The 9,150-nt window shown below is 45.9% G+C and overlaps 1 long non-coding RNA gene across 2 annotated transcripts in view; it reads left to right on the top strand.

The window, feature by feature from the left end:
* LOC117283063 overlaps positions 1–9,150 on the top strand; it is a 132,396-nt gene that overhangs the window by 107,370 nt on the left and 15,876 nt on the right. The window lies entirely within an intron of this gene.

Genomic DNA, 9,150 nt, shown 5'->3' on the forward strand with positions numbered 1-9,150 from the left:
GTAGTGGGGAAGCGACAACCAATAGCAGAGCATTTACGTCATAATGTAGTCGGGACCTTTCTGGCACAGATCATAAGATGCAACGATGAACCCCTCCCATCTCTCTTCGTCTCTCCACAATGGTAATAACTTTTGATTTCGTTCACGTCAGTTGCTGCGTCTGTTTCTCTTTCGTCTTGTTTTCTTCAGCGTCATTCCAAAAACTGGTTTCGAACGTGAGATGCAGGTTAAAATGTCTGAATGTCACAAATAATAATACTGTGTATCAGCTTAGGTTAATCTGGGATATTGGTTTTCAATTTAGAACAGAAGCGAAGTAAGGTGTGTACCCAAATTCCACTTTCTATATGTGTCTATGTGGCTTACCGTGTTCGTTTTAATTGGGCTATGGGCTGGGCAACCAGGGTTTGATTCCCGGCAAGGGGAAGACGTTTCTCTCTTATTCACAGCTTCCGGACCAGCTCAGGGGTCCATCCAGCCTTCTATTCAATGGATGTTGGAGGTTCTTTCCACGGGGTAAAATGGCCGGGGAGTAAAGCTAAAACCTCCATCTAGTGCCATGGTTTAGAATGCTCTTTGTCTTTATTTCCATATTAGTAAGCCTCTTTTCAGACATACACCCCCCTCCACCTATTCACTTCATAGCACAGCCGCTGGAGCCTTCTTCCAACTTTCCATACTCATACCATCTTATCCAAGGTCTTCCTTGGTCTCAGGCTTCTTTTGATTTACTTGCTTACTCTAGAATTTGTTTCGATATTAACGGTAGTTTTCTGGGATCCGCCGCTATAGCGATGGTCTGCGGACTGGACATCCGGGTTTCGATTCCCGGTAGGAGAATGGGATTTTTCTCTACTCCACATTGTCTAGATCGGCCCTGGGGCCAACCCAGCCTCCTTTCCAATGGGTACCGGAGGCTCTTTCTACGGGTGTAAAGCGCCCAGAGTTTCAAGCTGACCAAAACAAAAACTCCGTGGTCTGTAGTCCGCAAGCGAACTATACCGACCGAGCGACTGCCGCTTATAGTGCCAACTTTAGCGGATAGAGGGTGTCGCGTGGTCAGCGCAAAGGTTCTCCACGGCCGTAAGCTGACCACTCACCTCTCTATCTAGTGCCGAGGTCAAGAATGATGGAGCTATACCTCCGCTCCCCATACGTCTTCATGGCGTGGTGCTTAATTAGTTAAGCATAACGACAATTTTACTTTTCTTATATTCTGGGATGTGACACCTTGTAACCTACCAGAAGTTTACCGACGTTTCGGACGAACTTGCTGTATCCATCCTCAGACTCGAAGTGGGAACCGACCAAATGTTGCTTGCATTTAGGTTCGTCCGTACCTTTAGTACCTATTTACCAAACTACACGTCGTCACTCCCACAAGACCGTACCTACAAACTCAATGACATGAGAACAGGTTACCCTTATTCCAGAGGTGCTTGGTTCCAGTCTCGGCTTGGACACAGGCTGTCCTGTCTAAGGCTTTTGTTGATTTTTCTCAGGCCAAGAAGACAAACGCCAGGTTAGTACCTCCGTAGGCTACAACCACTTCCTTCCTAGTCCTTTGCAGTTCATCATTCATCAGCCGTTATAGTAGCCGACATCTTAAAGTTGAACATTTCATCCCCCGATTCAGCAGGTAACTACGGGCTCGCCTGGAGTTTAAGCAACCCGCGTATCTAAACATCGGACGCAGAGGAAATGTCAGCGCAAGAGTGGACTTACGTGATAACTCCAGCTTCCCGCGCTCAAAGTCCTCCCTTCACAGAGTCCCTATACAGAACTGACTTTGTCGCCCAAGTTGTCTTCAAGATAACGCATCGACACGGACCACGTAGAAATACCCCGTTTTCAGCAGTACCTATATTGTTGCGCGTCGATTCGTTGCTGCGGGAACGTGTTTGCCGAGCCGTTGCCTGGAAACGTCTCTGGTACATTGGCATATTTCTCGGTCGTCGCATAGTAACGGCTCTACGCGTTACAATACAAAATCTCTGCATTGTGCCCACACAGTGTGGCTGTGTGTTCCGTACGGTTCTCACAATAAACAGTGACTGTTTCCCTAAACAGCATTAACCGGTTGGGCTCTGTAGCGTAGACGTAATGTGTTTCCTGTGAGGTACGGACTGAATTTATATATATTACAGAACTGGGAATCCTGCCCACGGAGAGTATTTGTGTTCCATATGGTTATCACAATAAACAGCTATTATTTCCCTGCACAACATTAAACGTTGCTTGCTACTTGCTTTCACGCTGGTATCTTGCTTGTCTTATTCGAACCTGAAGATGGGGGCGATATTTTCCTCCTAAACGTCGGTTGACTTTCAACGGAATACACGACGTTATACCCCAAAAGACAGTACTCTTAATAACCACCGCTGGGAGAACTTCAAAAGCTACAACATTAACATTGCCAGTATACCAACCCGCTAACGAAACGATTGAAGAAGTCTGTTTTGTAACATCCGTAACACGGAACAGCGGGGCCAGTGCTGTATTATGATGAATATGCTTTGATATTGGTACCGAAAGGAACCACTGCTCAAGCGGAGAATGGCTACTTCTAAAATTTAAGAAGTTGTTACTGTAAAAAGAAGTAAAGTAAAGGTATCCCGGTAACAGGCCACGGAGGCACATAGGTTTGTGAGATGTTGAGGTTCCCACATTTTCTAGACAATCGGCTTATAGGTGGCGGTAAGGTTGTCAGCCCTACGCGCCGGCCGCCCTTTACCCACAAGAACATTCAAAGAATGTTCTTGGTACTCGTTTTTGTTAGAGGCTGAGTAGACCCCAGGGCCATAGTGCGGCTGGAAGGAGTACGTAATTGAAAAAAATCCAACGACCTCATCGGGATTCGAGCCCGCGACCTTCCGGCTTGTAGCATAGTGCCTCAACCAACTAACTGTGCTTAATTATTTAAGCAACACCCCATGAAGATATTTTGGGTGGGAGTCTATGTATAAAAAAGGTAAAGCTATCCCTGTAACAGGCCGTGGAGGCCCATAGGTTTGTGAGATGTTGAGGATCCCACATTTTCTAGACATACAGCTCACGGCGGTGAGGTTGTCTGCCTTACGCGCTGCCCGGCCGGCCTCCCTTTAACCCCATGAAGATTCCTGATACTCATTTCTGTCAGAGGCTAAGTGGACCCCATGGCCATAGTGAGGCTGGAAGGATTAGGCGCAGTGAAAAATCCAGTGACTTCATCGGGAATCGAACCCTGACCTTCTGGGTTGTAGCATAGTGCCTCAACTAACTACGCCACCGCGCCACCGTTTTACCGCCGATGAAAAAGGGTCTGGTTCCGATTTGCCAAATGAAGCTTTTGTTGGTCCCACAGCCAGTCTGGACGCTGTGGAGAACCCCTGCCGAGAGGCTAGCCTCGGGCACCCATCTCGCGGCTGTACCGCCTGAGTATCGGTCCATATTGGACGTTTGTGCTCTGCCTGTCCTTTGCATCTGAGTTAGGGTAAATCCGTCCTCCGTGGCATGCGGGGTGAAGCAACCAGTTCCTTTCGGAAACTTCTGAACATTCTGGGATGACGTGGAAGAAGTTCTGTTGTGACGCACACGTCGAGTTTTCGCCAGTTTAACTTTCTTCTCATGTTGCTTGCTCTGTCCGCTCACATGACACGGATTTTCTCTTCATCTCGGGGCCGCCTCTCAAGATCGTGTTTGTGTCAGTACTCAGTTCTGCTACCCATCAATACGACGTCACACTCGGACCCTGAAGGACCTCGGTCAATTCCGAGATCGAGTTTCCTGATTCTTGTTGATCCCTTTGTGTACACTGGCCTCGCTATGGACCGATCTCCTATCCAGGGAGCCCAAACAGATTCATTGCTTCTCCTCGCGCTATGGTTCTCTTATCGCGCATTAGGAATTCTCGGATTCGTACCTCGGCCTGGCTATTCTTATCGAGGATTTTCGTGATATTCCTCAGGCTGGTCAGGTAATGCTGGGATAGTAATTCAAGCTATGTCGCAGTCGTCTCTTTCCATATTGATGTCACGGGAAAAGTGAGAGAAAATTTATTGTGGGGAGGGCAAAAGAGCATCTTTTTGATAGAAGGTTCCCAGACTTCACCCGCTCGTCTTTTTGATGCGGGCAGTGTGAAAGTGAAGATGTTACGATGGTTACAAGCACAGGGGCCGCGGGATTTTAGGTTTCTGAACTGATGACAGTTCAACTAAAGATATTCAAGAATTCGGTTCCAACGGGCACAGAAATTACGCTGTGTGTTCTTTACAAGTGGCAGATCGGTGACGCTGTTTATCGTTGTTTATTGTGAGAACTATACGAGAGGCATAAACAGACTGTGTGGACAAAATGCAGAGAGTTCTAATCATAGAAGAGGTGGTAAATACTACAACCATTATACTTTAAATGGGTAATTGGTTACATTTTTATTTCCTATGATGTACAAAGGCAGCTTTATTCTATATTACCTCACGCATACGACTTTTAGATTCTGATGGGCTGGAAGTCTGGGAAATAGTTCTCTGTCACAAAGATGTGACGCCGTCTATACTTGTAAAACTTACCGACGTTTCACAGGCACATACAGCCTTCATCTTCAAGGTCAAAGATAGGCCAACCAAGCAACAAGCTCACCTTAGCTTCAGAAGCTGATAGTTTCTGAGATAGTCAAGAAATTATTCCCTTTTTGACGGACCCGAATATCCATTACTGTAAAGCGTAGGTTGTTCTCTTGATCGGCTTATTCTTCGACTCTGAAGATGGAGGCGATATGTTGCTCCGAAATATCGGTTGGCTTTCAACGCGGCTATAGGGCGCTATATTCCAGAAGACAGAGCTCTTCAAAAAATCTTGTAGGATTTGAGGTTCTCACAGAGGTGGTTGTGATGAGGTCTGTCGTCTGAGATATAACGCCGAAACGTCGGTTGACTTTCGACAGGGCTACACGGCGTTATATCCCAGAAGATAGAACTCTTCAAGAAAATGTCTTTCCCATGTCTGGAACCGAACCCCGATTCCTAGGCAATCGATGTAAGAATTATGGGTAGTTACGGCTCGAGCTTAAGAAGATGCCCGCTCTCACGCTATTGCCTTGACCTGGAAAGCGACGTTGGCTGTGTGCAAGATGCGGTCTGTGCGTGCCTAGAGCTCTGATTAGGAGAGAGTGAAAAGTATGTGAGAACGGTGAAAGTAATGCAAACAGCGGTGAAAGTGAACATTGGCCTTGGTGTTTTCTTTACAGTTGGTGCCCACTTGGGTAAAGTGAACGCATGATTACTCTAACGCGACAGTCCGCGCAGGCGCGCTTGTGGGTGTAACAAGATCACGACCAACTTACGGGAATCACTGAACCGCGTAAACTAAAACATGAGCCTTATTTCAGTTGTTTCTAAATTTTGTTGTCTAACGACGCTGTTAGTAACTAACTGCCTGCTTTCCGTTGATGCGACACAGAGCGCATAGAAAACGAAGCCTCCCGGAAACGTCACCTAGCAACGATAGGGAGACAGACTGATGGGATGGATTTATCAAGTATGCCGATTTGATTGGCTCAGGTGCCACGATATACATATCAAGTTTCATAAAGATTGGTTCAGGTACTGAAAAGTTAATAGAGGAAGGGGTGTTCACAGGGACACAGAGAGCATGGAGATCGCATAAACTTACTTAGGGAAATAGGCTAACGAACTTAAAAAAACAATTAGAATTATGACGCCAAGAACAATGTGATGGGCAGGACATGTAGAACGCATTGTGGAGAACGGGAATACGTACAGGGTTTTGGTTGGGAAAACCAGAAGGAAAGAGACCACTAGGAAAACCTAGACGTAGTAACAAGACTTTATCACATAGATGATAGGATGATCAATGTGTATGGCCCAGTCGGTAGAATGAGAATTGGCAGGGGAAACCGAAGTACTCGGAGAAAACCTGCCCCAGTGCCACTTTGCATGATCGCACCTGTTTCGTCAGTTGTTTAGCTGTCTCTTGGGAGACAGAGACCTAGCTCGGAGGATAATCGACAAATTTACACGGCGTCGCATCTAATATCGTAATAGGCCTACGCCTTATAGCTACCACAGAAAGAACCTCATATATTTTGTTGGGTTTGAGGCTTTCACACCGGTGAAAATGGGATATCACGCCATGTAGTCCGTCGAAGGCAACCGACGTTTCGGATGAACATATTGCATCCATCTTCAGGGTCGAAGAGTGAGCCAAGCAATATTGCTGCCCTGTACATGCTGGCTTCTTGCTTGGTTTCGTTGATGATTACGGCGATGTTACTCCGAAACGTCGATTGAATTTCACCCGTCTTGATGGAGTTGTATTCAAGTAGATAGAAGTCTCCACATGTCTTGATTCGTAAGGCTTAATTTCATTAATTTTTTACGAAGATCGTGTATTAATAGAACCTGTCCATCTGGTTCCTTCTTCACATGGACCTTTCTGCTCCTTAGTTCCCTGCAATGTCCTTCTTTATTCCTGTGTGATATCTTTCCTGACCTATTTTCTTCCAACGTGATCTCGGTCTACTTCTTGTGTGTTTTCCTTGTAGTGGATCAGACGGTAACTTTTGTATTCGGGAAAGACAAGTTCAAATTTCGGTTGAAACACCGGAAATCCTAACTGAAGTTTTTCGCAGTTTTCCTCAGTCCTTCCAGATAAATGCCAGGATAATACCTCAACACAGGCCACGACCACTTCCTTCCATATCCTTTCTAATTCATTATTCCCTTATCGCCCTACGATTCGACACTATACATTCTGAACTATCTACATGGAACTGACTCCTTTTTGAGAAGCTAACAGTGGTTAAGATACTCAAGAAATTCCCAATAATTTATGGACCCCCCAAGGTTCATTACCATACCGGGAAAGGCCCGCCAGAGGTACTATCCAGAGACCGTTGAGACCGTCTATGCCGTTCTGTCCCAATTCTTGCAGATCTATTGTAATAATTTTCTTCCATCTATGCCTAGCTCTTCCTAATGACTTCTTTACATCACGTTTTCCTCCCAAAACTTTGAATATAGTTGTTTCCTCCCATGTGTGATTCTAATACTAATGATGGCGTCGTCACATAACATCATCATCTTCTGCAACGCAGGCTTCTTTTTTGCCTGTTCCGTCTCAAATAAACCATTAACAGTCTAAGTAAAACAGATAGGATTTGAGGTTGTCGCACTGGTGGTTATGAAAAGTTGGGATATATCGTCGTCTAGTCCGTTGAAAATCAACAGAACTTTCGGAGAAACATATCGTCTCCATCTTCAGGGTAAAATAGAATCGTGTTGAGTTGACCTCATGGCCCATTTCTATAATTTACTTAAGAGTCCGAATTTCGTTAAATATCATCGGTACAGATATATCAGCCTTATCTGAAGTAGATCTCTTTGAATAGTGAGACATGAAAGCATTGTGATAAATACTTTTTTTTATTGCTAGTGGGGTGGGACTAAGTCCTTTGTACTGCGGCCACTTCTGGCCTATTGTACCAGCCCCAGATGATAGGTGAGGGTGATTGTGGAGCAATTGGTGGAATGAAGATTGGCAGGGGAAACCGAAGTACTCGGAGAAAACCTGCCACAGGGCCACTTTGTCCACCACAAATCCCACTTGACCACACCCGGGATCGAACCCAGGGCGCCGCGGTGGGAAGCCAACCGCTTGAGCTATGGCGCGGCCAATTGTGGCAGATAACTTTAAGATACATTGAACTTAAGATTAGGACGACTGTGGCGTCGTCACGTAGCACGGCTTCACTAAGGAGTAACTCGGTTTAGTGGAAAATTAACACGCGGCGGAATACAACAGCGTAAACACGTCTCACGGCTAGAAGAGTGTGACCAGTTGCTCTTATCAGAATGGGTCTGGGTTACACTGAGTCCATTCCATGAGCTACGTGTCTGCCAGCAAGTCTACCCTACCCACCAGGGGGCTCTCCAAGCGATAACATCGCTGCAAGTTAGGGGTAAATATTTGTAATTTGGCCCTGTGCTCATTTTAGCACTGCTCTACGAATAGGCATGGAGTTCTTATTTTCTTAGACGGAGGCGAGTGCTCATTGCACACGGTCAATTTACTCCCGGGGAAAGAGCCTCCGGGACACATTCGACAGTCTGGGTGAACCCCCCGAGAGGTTTGCGCCCCTCCCCTGCCGGGAATCGAACCTGCGATTACTCAGTTGTGTACTCCCCTGAGCAAGGCCAGTAGTTTTTTTTTTTTCGGAAGATACGTGAAGCTGAAGGCTCCGCTCCATTTTGTGACGAGGTCAAGAATGGCGGAGCTATACCTCCATTCCTCATACGTCTCAGTGGTGTGTCGCTTAATTAACTAAGCACGAGAGCAAATTTACTTTTTTTTTTACCTTCAGACAAATGAAAGGATAATACCTTAATTAGGTCACGACCGCTTCCTTCCAAATCCTTTCTAATTTATCGTTCATCTGTCACCCTGTCGTTCGACTCTATATACCAGGTGTGATCAAAGTTACGAACATCAAAGCCGTATACGAGACGTTCCAGAACTGCGGGAGGCGCAAACAGACTTGAGGTGGATGGCGTACGAAATTAACGGTTGAAGACAGCTGCATGTGGCTCGCGATCCACGGTTTGGTATCTTAGGTCACGTGGTCTTCTAGACACTGACAGTATCGTAAAATGATCCAAGAACAAATATAGAAGTACAGAAATTTCTTTGGGAATCTAATGTTTCTCCAACTATTTTCCTCATTAACAGAAATGTCATAAAGGCGGGAAAACTTTGGATAACGATTTGGGATAACGTCGTTGTGGTTAACTCACATCTCGTGACATCCATGAGACTCTGAAGAGTGGGATGTAAAACAATGGAACATCTTATCTCTCTTGCGTGGCCCAAGTCTTATCTGCTTCAGTCTCCTTCAGACGTTTGTCAGCTCCAAGTCAGTCAGTAGGCTACACGTATTCTGCTGTTCATTGCGCACAAACATTAAGTCCTTCACACTACCTCACGTCACGTTCAACAAGACAACTAAGACTTACACTTAACCTCTCAGATCTGGGGAGCCGGCATAGTGTAGTCGGTATGAGTGGATTGCAAGGGGTCGCGGTTCGAGTCCCGGTAGAGTCAAGAATTTTTTGTTCTCCACGTCGTCCAGACCAACTCTGGGGCATACCGAAAGTG

The sequence above is a fragment of the Cryptotermes secundus genome, unplaced genomic scaffold (genome assembly GCF_002891405.2).
Source record: "Cryptotermes secundus unplaced genomic scaffold, Csec_1.0 scaffold26, whole genome shotgun sequence".
NCBI lineage: Eukaryota > Metazoa > Arthropoda > Insecta > Blattodea > Kalotermitidae > Cryptotermes > Cryptotermes secundus.